Raw genomic sequence first — 15,298 nt, forward strand, 5'->3', positions numbered from 1 at the left:
AAAAAAAAAAAAAAAAAACTCATGGCACAGTAATTGGGAAACTACACCCCTCAAGGAACATAACAAGGGGTACAGTGAGCCTTAAAGGGGTTCTCCGGTGCTTACACATCTTTTCCCCTATCCAAAGGATAGGGGATAAGATGCCTGATCGCGGGAGTCCCGCTTCTGGGGACCCCCGGGATCATGCACACGGCACCCCATTTGTTCTCAGTCCCCAGAAAGTGTTCGTTCCGGGCCTGATTACAGGCGACCACCGGGCCGGCGGCGTGTGATGTCACGCCTCCGCCCCCCGTGTGACGTTACGCTCCGCCCCTCAATGCAAGCCTACGGGAGGGGGCGTGACAGCTATCACGCCCCCTCCCGTAGGCTTGTATTGAGGGGCGGAGCGCGACGTCCCCTTTGGATAGGGGAAAAGATGTGTAAGCACCGGAGAACCCCTTTAAAACTCACAGGTGTTTGACGACTTTTCGGTAAAGTCGGATGTGTAAATGAAAATGTTTTTTTTTTTTCACAAAATGCTGTTTTTTTCCCTATATTTCAAGTTTTTACAAGGGATAATAGGAGGAAATGCCCCCCAAAAATTTGTAACCCCATTTCTTCTGGGTATGGAAATACCCCTTGTGTGGACTGCTCTGCTGGCACACTACAATGCTCAGAAGAGGAGGAGTTACATTTGGCTTTTGGAAAGCAAATTTTGCTGAAATATTTTTGGGGAGACATGTTGCATTTAGGAATCCCCTATGGTGCCAGAACAGCAAAAAATAAAAATAAATAAATAAACTTAAATGGCACACTATTTTGGAAACTACACCCCTCAAGGCACGTAACAAGGTGTACAGTGAGCCTTAACACCCTACAGGTGTTTAACGACTTTTCGTTAAAAAAACTGTAATAAAGAAATGGGGGGGCTCACCTTATATTTATATAATAAAGCGGGTGCTACTACTCAGTATGGAAAAACCTCCAACAACCAAGAAAAAGAATACTGTACAGAGTGCACACCAAAAAAAATAATTATATACTCATATAATATAAAATTTATATCTTTATTGGTAACAAAATATTGGATATCATAATGGAGTCCATGTGTCTGATCACAAATATTTGTGATCAGACACATGGACTCCATTATGATACATCCCAAGTAGGATGAGACACTGGACCACTTTTTCACACTACGGAGCCAAGGATACTTCTTATGATTTATTAATTGGATTATATGTGTAGTTTATTGTTATTGTCTAGGTGACGTCGGGTGGGTCACGTGCTGCATACCAAGGGGGGAACTCTTGAACAAAGGGCTCAGGGTAGGTTAAGGATATTGGCTCTGGGGCCTAGGATGGGTGCAATGGGTATGCATTGGTGTCGGTCATGGAGTTAGATGTGGGATTTTCATACCATCATAGAGTGGGCCATTGTATGGTTTAGTATTTATTAATTTCTTAGGACCTATCTTTATAAATTTACATTTTACATTTTTATATATACATATGGGTTATTTAATAAATTGGATATACGGAGTCTTTATGAATTATGTATTATTTATTTATAATTTTTTACTTTATATTTTTAAAATTTTTGTTAATTCTTAATTATATATAACTTTTCCTTTATACTGATTATGTAGTATGCACATATTTTTATAGTTTTTTTTTTATGTACGGGTTTACACATTTATTTTTATCATGTAGCACTTACATACTTTGATGGTCCTTAATTGGATTAACAAAATATGGTTCACTTATTAAGGATAAAAATATAAACACATATACTTTAATAAATTTTGCTTAATCATGTATGAGAAAAAAATAAATAAAAATGTTTACACCTATCACATATATACGTGGATGGTCCTAATTTAAGATTAATATAATATTATTCATTTATTGGGGTACCTATATGTATATATAATGTTTATTAGTAATTTTTCATGAGTTATTACTTTTTTTATATATATTCAGTTTACTAGATTATTAATTTATTAGATATTTAATTATTGGTCTTGTCCAAATACCATGAATGGTCCCTCAATGGACATATATATAATATATTACCATTCTTTATACTTACCATATATGGGTTGACACCATGCATCGCTGTTGTATCAATCTGGGTCCCGGGATTTAGCTAAATAAATTGAGCATGCGTGAACATGGCACAGATGTACATTGTTCATAAAGTTTATTGAAACAACTAAAAAACCATGTGATCACATGTGGAGCTCACGTGACCAGACGAGTCACGTGGGTTCCCTATACCTCTGAGCGCGGAGGATTCGCGCTCAGTAAAAGCCTTTTGAATGGAATCGATGGAGTCATGTGACATGTTGAGATCACGTGACTTATGATTCTCGCGAGAATGGATGCGAGTTCTCTGACCTGTTACCGAAAGCTGGCATATGGGACGGAAGTCCATGCCAGCCTCCGGGATATGCGGCGCGATGCCCCACTGATGCACCTGACAGGTATTAGAATTATAAGTTAAGCATATAAATAGGCTAAGGGGGCACTGAGACCACAACACCCCTGAGGAAGTCACAGCCAGTGACGGAACGCGTGGGGTTCTGTTGTCCCGTCCCTATACTGAATCTAATGGATCCTCCGTCTGTGGTTGCTGCTAATTGGTGACATTGTTTGCTATATGCTTTGCACTTTATTTATTGCCTTATATATGGTGATGTTATTTTAACATATATTGACATTTGTTCAGGATGTATTTAGTGTAATGGTAGTAGGTTTATTTGTTTCCATCATAATACATCAAGCGCCACAGTTAGTGTGTTACATATAGGGATGGGGCATTGGTGAGAGGGGGTTCATGGCCCCTCTCCCATGTTGCGTTATGCTCTGTTGAGCTCTTTTTAATTGATTTTAGCCCCTGTGTTTTGTGCTTTTCATCCTATTTTGTTACCAATAAAGATATAAATTTTATATTATATGAGTATATAATTATTTTTGTGGTGTGCACTCTGTACAGTATTCTTTTTCTTGGTTGTTGGACTTTTCGTTAAAGTCGGATGTGTAAAAAAAAATTTTTTTCACTAAAATGCAGTTTTTTTCTCTCCAAAATGTACCATTTTTACAAGAGGTAATAGGAGAAAATGCCCCCCAAAATTTGTAACTCCATTTCTTCTGAGTATGGAAATACCCCATGTGTGGACATAAAGTGCTCTGCAGGTGCACTACAATGCTCAGAAGAGAAGGAGCGCTTTTGAGCTTTTTGATAGCAAATTTTGCCGAAATGTTTTTTTTTTTTTTGGGGGGGGGCGGCATGTCGCATTTAGGAAGCCCTTTTGGTGCCAGAACAGCAAAAAAGGGGTACAGTGAGCCTTTACATCCCACAGGTGTTTGACAAATTTCCGCAAAAATTGGATGTGAAAATGAATTTTTTTTTTTTTTCACTAAAATACTGGTGTTACCCCAAATTTTTCATTTTCACAAGGGGTAATAGGAGAAAAAGTCTTCCAAATTATGTAATACCATTTCTTCTGAGTATGGAGATACCTCCTATGTGAATGTAAAGTGCTTTGCGGGCAAACTACAATGCTCAGAATAGAAGGAATGCCACTGGGCATTTGGAGAGCGAATTTGTTTGGAGTGAAAGTCGGGGGCCATGTGCGTTTACAATGCCCCCATGGTGCCAGAACAGTGGACCCCCCACATGTGACCCCATTTTGGAAACTACACCCATCACATAATTTAATAAGGGGAGCAGTGAGCATTTACACCTCACTGGCGTTTGACAGATCTTTGGAACAGTGCGCTGTGCAAATGAAAAATAACATTTTTAGATTTCACGGACCGCTGTTCCAAAAATCTGTCAGACACCTGTGGGGTGTAAATGCTCACTGCACCCCTTATTACATTCCATGAGGGGTGTTGTTTCCAAAATGGGGTCACATGTGGGGGGTCCACTGTTCTGGCACTATGGGGGCTTGAAAACACACATTGCCTTCAATTCCGGACACATTCTCTCTCCAAAAGCCCAATGGCGCTCATTCTTTTCTGAGAATTGTAGTGCGCTCTCAGAGCACTTTACATCCACATATGGGATATTTCTATAATGGGGTTGCTAAGTTTGGGGGGCTTTTTTCCTATTTTTCCCATCCAATTTTAACGAAAATTCGTCAAACACCTGTGGGGTGTTAAGGCTCAGTTCCAAAATGGGGTCACATGTGGGTATTTATTTTTTTACGTTTATGTCAGAACCGCTGTAAACTCAGCCACCCTTGTGCAAATCACCAGTTTAGGCCTCAAATGTACATAGTGCGCTCTCACTCCTGAGCCCTGTTCTGCCCTGCCCGCAGAGCATTTTATGCCCACATATGGGGTATTTTCGTACACAGGTGAAATTGCTTTACAAATTTTGGGGTTCTTTCTTTCCTTTTACCTCTTGTGAAAATGAAAATTATGAGGCAACACTAGCATGTTAGTGTAAAAAATTAATTCTTTTTACAATAAAATGCTGGTGTGGACTAGGGATCGACCGATTATCGGTTTGGCCGATATTATCGGCCGATATTCACGATTTTGGGCGTTGTCGGTATCAGCAATTACCTTGCCGATAATCCGATAATGCCCTGCCCCCCACACCGCGGCCGCCCCCCCCCCATGACCCACCGCACCGCGTCGCACCCCCCACCGCATCGCCCCGGCCCCATTGCCTCCCCCATCCCCGGTTTTATAATTACTTGTTCCCGGGGGCCGGGGTCCACGCTACTTCTGGCTCCTACTGCATCCTGCGTTACGCTGTGCGCAATGACGAGTGACGTCACCGACAGTGCGCACAGTGACAGCTCAGGAGGACGCAACCTGAGCCAGATGTAGAGTGGACCCCGGGCCCAGGTAATTATAAAACCAGGGATGGGGGAGGCAATGGGGCCGCTGCAGTGGGGGGTGCGGCGTGGTGCGGCGGTGGGGGGGGGGCGGTCGCGGTGGCAGTGATAGGACTCAGGAGGACCCCCGGACAGGCAGGGGGAGAGAAGCGGGTGGTGGCGGCGGCGGCCTATGGCACCGCAAAAGCTGCTGCAGTTCATTGATTTAAAGCGCCCGACTTAAATCAATGAACTGCAGAGGTGTCGCTGGGGGGGGGGATAAATAGCCGATAACTTATACCGGAATGTCGGTATAAGTTATCGGCTATCAGCCCTAACCTCCACAGGTTATAGGTATCGGCCCTAAAAACAATCGATATCGGTCGATCCCTAATATAGTCCTCAACTTTACGTTTTCATATGGGGTAAAAAGAGAAAAAGCCCACCAAAATGTGTTAGGCAATTTCTTCCGAGAACGGAAATACCCCATATGTGGCACTAAACTGTTGCCTTGAAATACGACAGTGCTCCAAAGTGAAAGAGCGCCATGCGCATTCGAGGCCTAAATTAGGGATCTGCATAGGGACGGAGGGGGGTAACTGTGTAGGGGTAAATGTATATATATATAGTGTTTTACTTTTTATTTTGTGTAGTGTAGTGTTTTTCAGGGTACATTCACACGGGTGGGGGTTTACAGCGAGTTTCCCGCTGGGAGTTTGAACTGCAGCGGAAAATTTGCTACATCTCAAACTTGCAGCGAGAAACTCACTGTAAATCCCCGCCCATGTGAATGTACCCTGGCGGGAGGCAAACCTCCAGCTGTAGCAAAACTACATTCCCAGCATGCCCTTCAGTTGTCCGTGCATGCTGGGGGTTGTAGTTATGCAACAGCTGGAGGAACATTGGTTGCAAAACACAGAGTTTGTTACTTAACTCAGTGTTTCGCAACCAGTGTGCCTCCAGCTGTTGCTAAACTACAACTCCCAGCATGTACGGTCTATCAGTGCATGCTGGGAGTTGTAGTTTGAAAAAACTGGAGGCCCACTGGTTGCGAAACACTGAGTTAGGTAACAAAGTCAGTGTTTTGCAACCAGTGTGCCTTCAGCTGCTGCAAAAGCTACAACTCTCAGCATGCAGTGACAGCCGAAGGGCATGCTGGGACTTGCGGTTATGCAACAGCTGGAGGCATACTACTAAAACTGCCAACATGCCTTTGGCTGCCCGTGCATGCTGGGGGTTGTAGCTATGCAAGAGCTGGAGGCACACTGGTTGCAAAACACTGGGAGTTTGTTACTTAACGTTGTGTTTCACAAACAGGGTGCCTCCACCTGTTGCAAAACTACAACTCCCAGCATGTATGGTCTGTCAGTGCATGCTGGGAGTTGTAGTTTGCAACAGCTGGAGGCACACTGGTTGCTAAACACTGAGTTAGGTAATAAACTCTGAGTTTTGCAACCAGTGGGCCTTCAGCTGTTGCAAAACTACAACTCTCAGCATGCATACAGCCGAAGGGCATGCTGGGATTTCTAGTTATGCAACAGCTGGAGATGCACTACTGCAACTCCTAGCATGCCCTTTGGCTGTCCGTGCATGCTGGGGGTTGTAGTTATGCAACAGCTGGAGCCACACTTTTTCACGTATAACGGCTATACGGTGGCAGCTGAAGCAGTCAGCGCTGCCGGTTTGCCGTTTATGCGATGGCCCCGACATACAAAAGCATTGTATGTTGATGTTGCCTTCAGCATGCGATGGCCTCTGAGAGGCCATCGCATGTTGAAATTATCGTATGTCGGGGCCATCGTAGGTCGGGGGGTTACTGGTACCTCTCTGTGCCAAATATTCTACAGGGTGGGCCATTTATATGGATACACCTTAATAAAATGGGAATGGTTGGTGATATTAACTTCGGGCCATTTTGAATCCAACTTTTGTTTTTTCAATAGGAAGAGGGTCATGTGATACATCAACTTATTGATTGGGAATTTCACAAGAAAAGCAATGATGTGCTTGGTTTTAACGTAACTTTATTCTTTCATGAGTTATTTACAAGTTTCTGACCACTTATAAAATGCGTTCAATGTGCTGCCCATTGTGTTGGATTGTCAATGCAACCCTCTTCTCCCACTCTTCACACACTGATAGCAGCACCGCAGGAGAAATGCTAGCACAGGCTTCCAGTATCCGCAGTTTCAGGTGCTGGAGAATGGGCAAAACAAAAAATTGGAACAGAACACTCATTTTAGGCAGAAGATTTTGTTCAGTGATGAGGCAAACTTTTGTGTGAATGGTGAAGTTATCAAACAAAACCACCACTATTGGTCTGACACTAACCCACATTGGATAGATCCCTCCAAGACTGTTGGAACACAAAAACTGATGGTATGGTGTGGTATATGGGGTACAAAGATAGTGGGACCATTCTTCATAAATGGAAACCTCAAAACCACTGGATATACGAAAGTGCTACATGATGATGTGTTTCCCTCTTTACGCACTGAAGCTGGCACGTTCCCTGAATTTTTCCAGCAAGATGGTGCACCACCACATTATGGGTGTCAGGTCCGAGCATTCCTAGATGAACAGTTTCCTGGAAAGTGGATTGGTCATCGTGGGCCAGTTGAATGGCCCCCAATCTCTTCCGATCTAACCCCCTAAGACTTTTATCTTTGGGGTCATCTGAAGGCAATTGTCTATGCTGTGAAGATACGAGATGTGCAGCACCTGAAACTACGGATACTGGAAGCCTGTGCTAGCATTTCTCCTGCGGTGTTGCTATCAGTGTGTGAAGAGTGGGATAAGAGGGTTGCATTGACAATCCAACACAATGGCCAGCACATTGAACACATTTTGCTCAGAAACACAAGTGGTCAGAAACTTGTAAATAACTCATGAAAGAATAAAGTTAAGTTAAAACCAAGCACATCATTGTTTTTCTTGTGAAATTCCCAATAAGTTTGATGTGTCACATTTTTTGGATTCAAAATGTCCGATTTCAAAATGGCCGCCATGGTCACTACCCATCTCGAAAAGTTTCCCCCCTCACATATACTCATGTGTCACAAACAGGAAGTTAATATCACCAACCATTCCCATTTTCTTAAGGTGTATGCATATAAATGGCCCACCCTGTATATCCTGCCCTTGGGTTTGTACGCCCCTGGTGCATTATCTTGCACTTATCCACATTTAATAGTATTTAGTTACATAGTTAGTACGGTTAAAAAAGACATACGACCATCAAGTACTTCCAGAGTTCTGACCATTCTTCTAGTTTGCCTAAATCCTTTTCCATTTGGCGTATCCCTCCAGGAACATGAACCCTGTTACATATCTTTGTGTCATCAGCAAAAAGACACACCTTTCCATCGAGACCTTTTGCAATATCACTAATGAAGATACTAAACAAAAATGGTCCCAGTACAGATCACCAAGGTACCCCACTAGTAACAAGACCTTGATCTGAATATTCTCCATTTACTACAACCCTCTGTTGTTTTTCATCTTGCAATCCATAGGATTTTAGATATTCCACAATCCTATCCTTTAGTAGGGTTTCCCCACTATTGATGTCAGGCTTACTGGCCTATAGTTGCTTGATTCCTCCCTACTACCTTTCTTTTGAATGGGCACGACATTTGCTAATTTCCAATCTTCCGACTCCTGTTACCAGTGATGGTTAAATAAATCTGTTAACGGTTTTGCTAGCTCACCACTAAGCTCTTTTAATAATTTTGGGTGTATCCCATCAGGCCCCTGTGACTTATTTGTCTTTACTTTAGACAGCAAATGTAGAACTTCTTCCTCTGTAAAGACACATGCATCAAACGATTTACTAGTCTTCCTCCCAAATTGAGGTCCTTTTCCTTCGTTTTCTTTTGTAAAAACTAAACAGAAGTAGGCAGTCCACTAGTCCTTTATTCTTTTCTACATACCTTCCTTCCTTTGTTTTTAATCTAGTTATTCCTTGTTTTAATTTTCTTTTTCATTTATATAGCTGAATAATGTCTTATCACTTTTTTTTCACAGAATGAGCTAGTTTTTCTTCTGCCTGTGCTTTAGAAGTTCTTATAACTTCCTTTGCCTCTTTCTGTCTAATCTTATAGATTTCCCTCTCTTCATTGCTCTGGGTACTAAATGCTAGCTTTTATTTATTTTTGTTTTGTTTGGCCACTTCTGCTGAGTACCACATTGGTCTCCTCCTTTTTCTGCTTTTACTGATAAGTCTAATGCAATTATCTGTTGCCTTCAATAATGCATTTTTTAAGTAGTCCAATTTCTCATGGTGTAATCTGTTCCAGTCTGATATGGACTCATTTATGACTAATAAAATTTTTTCTAAAATCTAAAACTTTTGTTTTTGTGTAGTTTTGTTCTTATATTAAACCACACAGATTGGTGATCACTAGAAGACCAAGCTTTCGCCTACAGTAATATTATATACCAAATCTCCATGGACGCTCTAGGTGTTTCCTTTGTGAATTCACAAGCCAAACTCAAACATTAAAGGGGTACTCCAGTGGCAAACATTTTTTTTTTTTATCAACTGGTGCAACAAAGTTAAACAGATTTGTAAATGACTTCTATTAAAAAAGAAGCTGCTGTATGCCCCACAGGCCAGTTCTTTTCAGTCTGACCACAGAGCTCTCTGCTGATACCTCTATCTGTATCAGGAACTGTCCAGAGCAGGAAAGGTTTGCTGTGAGGATTTGCTTGTACCCTGGATAGTTCCTGACACTGACAGAGGTGTCAGCAGAGAGCACTGTGGTCAGACTGAAAAGAATTTCAGAAATAAATACAACTTCTTGTGGAGCCTACAGCAGCTAATAAGTACTGGAAGGATTGGGATTTTTTAATAGAAGTCATTTACAAATATGTTTAACTTTCTGACACAAGTTGATTTAAAAAAAATCACTTTTTTTGACTGTCAAAGTTGTATTAGGGCTTATTTTCTATGTGATGTGTTGGACTTTCCTATGATTCACTTTTTTTTTTATCATACAATGTATTACAAAGCCAGAAAAAAATTATATGCAGGGAAAATTTTTAAAAAATATGGAATTGCACAATTTTGTAGGGCAATCATTTTTTCTGAGTTCAAAATACCGTAAATCTGACATTCCATGTTTATTCTGTGGGTCCGATTTCAATGATATCAAACTTGAATATTTTTTGTTTTGTTTTATTGTTAAAAAATTTATTATTTAAACTTTGAAATATATATATAAAAAAACGTTGTTCATTATCATGTTCTCACCCCTATAACTTTTTTTATTTTTCCACCAACAGAGCTGTTTTAGGGTTTTCCTTTTGTGCCATGAGCTGTAGTTTTTAACGGTACCACTAAGTAGTTCTGGCTTTTTGATAATTTTTTAGAAAATTTTTTTGGGGATGTAATGTAACCAAAAATGAGCAATTTTGACTTTTGGAATTTTCTTTTGTTTACGCCGTTCACCGTGCAGGATCATAAACATAATAATTTAATAGTTCGGACAATTACGCATGCGGCAATACCAAATATGTGTATTTTTTTGTACAGTATTTTTTTTTTAAATGGGAAAAGGGGGGTGATTTGAATTTTTATTAGGGGATGGATTTTTTTTACATTTTTAAAAACATTTTTTTACTTTTGTTATACACTTTTTTTGGTCCCCCTAGGGGCCTATCATAAGCCATCATCAGATGGCTTACATAGATCAATGTATTGCTATTGCATTACATTGATCTATGAAATCTGTGCTTGATTGCCAAGGGCTGCGAGATTACATTGCGGGGGGGCTATGGGACTACTAGACACCAGGGAAAAGTTGCATTTAGTGTTTAAATGCCGTGATCTGTATAGATCACAGTATTTAATCAGTTAAATGATGGACCTCGGCGCGATCGCCGAAGTCCGTCATGACCGACAGATGTCAGCTGCTGATAGCAGCGGACATCTCCCGGTCATGACGCAGACCCGACCCGTGGGCCCCCGTCATGTCCGCCCACCCGACCCATGACGTACATGTATGTCATGGGATGAGAAGGGGTTATGGAGGATAGGCACCTTGGCAGTTTTAATTTTGAATGCCTTAGGAGACAAGACATAAACCCAAGAACTGTACTTGTATACCAAAAGGACTTTTCCAATTCACATGTTTCGCATATGAAGACCAATCTGAGTAATACATTTGGATATCTTCCAGGACTACTAAAACAAGAAGGAAGTGGGGAAATGTTAAAAAACTATAAAATGTTAAAAAAAAAAACTATAAAGGAATAAAGTCTGTAAAATAAATAAAACTAGCAAAAATTGAAACAGAGAGAACAATAAAACAGAGAGAACAAAGTAAAATGAACCCAAAAATTGAATTCACCTACATAAACAATAAGAAACTTAAAACTGAAAATGTTGGCCCCTTAATGACCAAGCCCATTTTCACCTTAAAGGGGTACTCCGGCGCTTAAACATCTTATAGGGGATAGGGGATAAGATGCCTGATCGCGGGAGTCCCGCAGCTGGGGACCCCCGGGATCATGCACGCGGCACCCCGTTTCGCGTGTTCGCTCCGGGTCTGATTATGGTATACCGCAGGGCGGGCGGCGTGTGACGTCACGCCTCCGCCCCCGTGTGATGTCACGCTCCGCCCCTCAATGCAAGCCTACGGGAGGGGGCCAGATAGGGGGAAATGTGCTCTGGACAAGTAGGGAGACACCATCACCATAAGGAGTGCAATAGGAAAATTTCGTTTTAATGAGAGTACCCATTTAAGGACCAATCCCATTTTGACCTTAACCTGTTGGGGACGGAGGGCGTACTTCGTATTTCCGATCACCACCGCTCGCCGGGTGGTGATCGGACCGGGATGACCGCATGTTGGCGGTAAATTCAGACCGGCAATTTGCAGCGATTCCGGGCCAATCAGGTCACTGGACTAATCAGGCCACCTCCTCCTATTCCCTGCCATTGGTCGATTAGGACTGACCGACCAATGACAGTTGGGGACGGGGGGGGGGGACGGGGGTTAAAGTTCATTCCCCCCGCTCTGCCCACCGATTGAAGTCTAGGCAGAGCGGGGGGAACAAGTACGGCGAGAGGGGGAGCATGGCCGGCTTAGGGTGCTTTCACACCACGATTTTGCTCTACGGTTTCGGAATACTGTTTCGTTTTCAAAACCGTATTCAACCGTACAGCAAACCGTGTCCATTAAGTTAACATTATAAACCGTATACCCAATTGTGTATACGGTTACATACGATTCGCCTGTTATCCGTTTTTTTTCTGACTCCAAACCGTGGTCGACTGCGGTTTTTTGTCCAGTTCTCAAACCGTATAGTAACTGTACACAGTTTTTTTTAACATAGCAGTCTATGAGAACCGTACATGTCTACGGTTCAGTGCTGTTTTTTAAACACGTTTGAGTATTGCACATGCGCAGATGGAGCAGAAAGTCACATCTACCTTCTGGAACTTGCTCAGAAACGCCCCTCCCTTCTTCCTCAAGGACGGAGAGCTCATTTTCTGCAGACTCATGAAGAGGAGCCATCTTGGTACACCACTGCAGCCACCTTCTTAAATTCCAGGCCTGAAAGTAAGTTTATATGGAGCATTTTCTGTCTGCAAGTGCTTAACCCTTTGTTTATCATACAGTTAACCCCTTTACATGTGTTTCTACTGTGAGTGAATTGATTAAAGGAGTAGTCCAGTGGTGACTCAGTGGTTTACAACTTATCCCCTATCTTAAGGATAGGGGATAAGTTGCAGATCGGGGGGGTCCGACCCCTGGGGCCCCCCGCGATCTCCTGTACGGAGCCCCGACAGCCCGCGGGAAGGGGGCGTGTCGACCTCCGCACGAAGCGGCGGCCGACACGCCCCCTCAATACAACTCTATGGCAGAGCCGAAGCGCTGCCTTCGGCAATCTCCGGCTCTGCCATTGAGATGTATTGAGGGGGTGTGTCGGCCGCCGCCTCGTGCGGGGGTCGACACCCGCTATCTCGGAAGAGAGAGGGGGCCCCGTACAGAGAGATCGTGGGGGGCCCCAGCGGTCGGACCCCCCGCGATCTCAAACTTATCCCCTATCCTTAGGATAGGGGATAAGTTTTTCACCACTGGACTACCCCTTTAATGTTGCATTGTTTTTTTTATTTGCATAAATGCACTATATATTTATTTCTTCTTTATGTTTATAAAACATGTAATGCATAGATCTATATATATATAGTTTGTGTTGCAAATTATTAAGCAGAACATGCTTTCATGAATCTACTCCTATGTACCTAGGTGTTTTTAGCTAGTTCATTAATCAGTGTGTCTACATGTATTGATTATATAATTTTTTAATAAAATATTATTTTGTGAAATCACAAAAAGAAAATCGTTTTTAAGGGCTATTTTTTTTTAAATCTCTTGTTTTGAAGTGCAAACTCATGTATGGAAATATCATAATTAAAAATGTAGACCTTCCATAAAAATTTTTGGAACCTGACCTTTCAATGTAGTTTGTGTATTTGTGTGTGTGAAAATGATTTTTAAAATATTTTTTTTCCCCCACATAGATTGCTAATATGTCATCTCCACATAGCATTTTCTTGGAAAGTCTTTCTGGGGTATGTATTTTGCTAATTTGACATTGAAGTTGATTGTTGAATATTTTACATGGCCTACCATTTATAATTCTTTTTTCTATTTTTCCCAAAAACTATTTAGACGCCAAGCCCAGAACAAGTGCAGGATAGCTCACCACAATCAGTAAGTTTTTCATTTAAATTGCATTTCAACTTCTTTTTTAACTCCATTTCTATTCAAATTTATTTTTTAATTTGTCTTTTTTAACAAGCCTACATTGCCTATGTCACCTATGCTGGAAGAGCAAGAAGAGCCTTCACTGGAGCCATCTACTAGTCAGGTATATATTGAAAGGCATTTTTTAAATGAGTATTTTACTTGAAAAAATAGATTTTTATATATAATTTGGCTCCAGAAAATTCAACAGATTTGTACATACTGCTATTAAAAAATCTTAATCCATCCAATATTTTTCAGCTGCAAAAGTTTAGTTGTTCTTTTCTGTCCGGAAACATTTTTCACTGCTGACATCTCTACTTGTCTCAGGAACTGCACAGAGTAGAATAGGTTTGCTATGGGGATTTGCTTCAACCTTGGACAGTTCCCGAGACACGTGTCCACAGAGAGCACTAGCCAGAAAAGAACAACTCATTCTTTTAATAGAATTAGTTTACAAATCTTTTTCTTTCTGGAGGCAGTTCATATATGAAAATAATTTTTTTCTGGGATAATCACAAAATTATGATTGAACAGTATGGCTATCCAATATCCATTATTGTTTTATTTATTATATCCATGTCTTTTAGTATATGATTGTGTATTTATTGTATTTAATAGGCCACTACAAGTCATGGACCGTCCCAAACCATGCAGCCAAGAAAAAGGTCAAGGAAAAATGATGCACCCTCAAAACCTTCCAAAAAGGTAATTGGTTCCCAATATATTGTCCCACTGCACCTCACCTTTAGAAATCTATAAACCATTACACTTGAGCAAAATGGTATCGAGAAAATGCTTGACTTTGTCACCTTTTTTTTTTTTTTGTTTTAAATAATTTTTTTTTTTTTTGCAGTCTTCAAAAAAACTAAGGTATTCAGGTTATAGTATTGACCCAACTGACTTCAGTAGTGAAGATGTTATTCAACTAGTTCAAGAGCGCCCATCGCTATGGGATAAAGAGCACCCGAAACATTCTGATAATGTGTATAATAGGAAAATATGGGACCAGGTATATATTGGCCTTTTCCCAGATTTTTTGAAGTATGGAAGCAAGCTACAGGAGGCGATCAGTTAGTATTTATTTTTCTTTTTTTCCTGTAAAGTATAGTGTATAGGCAAACATTTGATTATTGACTTTTTTATTTTTAGTGGAGTTGGTACAAAAGCGTTGGCGTTCCGTACGCGACAGCTATTTCAAGCATCTTCGGGACACCAACCTTCCTAGTGGCTCTGGGGCTAAGAAATCAGCATACAAACATGCAGATAGATTGTCATTTCTGCACAAAATTCAAGAATTGAGGACGTAAGTTCGCCTTAAACTTTACATAAACTTTATTGAGCAAATATATGTACAGTGACCCCCACCTACGATGGCCCCAACATACGATCATTTCAACATACAATGCCCTCTCAGAGGCCATCGCATGTTGAAGGTAGCATCAACATCCGATGCTTTTGTATGTCGAGGCCATCGCATAAACGGCTATCCAGCAGTGCAGACTGGTTCAGCTGCCGCTGGATAGCCGTATATGGTGTCCCGTGTAGTGCGCTGACGATCGCTCACCTGTCCTGCCGCTCCAGAAAGGTCCTCTTCAGGATCTCCTTAAAAATATCTAAATTTTATGCTATAATATATTTTCGATTTCTTTGCATTTTAGAACTACTTCAAATACTGGTGTACAAAAAGCAACAACCGATGTTGAAGAAGTGCAGATTGAAAGGC

At 41.4% G+C, this 15,298-nt stretch overlaps 1 protein-coding gene and 1 long non-coding RNA gene across 2 annotated transcripts in view; one reads left to right on the plus strand and one right to left on the minus strand.

The window, feature by feature from the left end:
* Positions 1 to 2,119, minus strand: part of LOC130293385 (uncharacterized) — a 102,380-nt gene extending 100,261 nt beyond the window's left edge. Inside the window, exon 1 of the long non-coding RNA XR_008848197.1 lies at positions 2,071 to 2,119. This is a non-coding gene — a long non-coding RNA (uncharacterized LOC130293385). The remainder of the gene's footprint in view (positions 1 to 2,070) is intronic.
* The window catches only part of USP2 (ubiquitin specific peptidase 2), a 129,027-nt gene that overhangs the window by 39,318 nt on the left and 74,411 nt on the right, over positions 1 to 15,298 (plus strand). The gene's annotated exons all lie outside the window — the stretch shown is intronic.

This window comes from Hyla sarda, chromosome 10 (assembly GCF_029499605.1).
Source record: "Hyla sarda isolate aHylSar1 chromosome 10, aHylSar1.hap1, whole genome shotgun sequence".
Lineage (NCBI taxonomy): Eukaryota > Metazoa > Chordata > Amphibia > Anura > Hylidae > Hyla > Hyla sarda.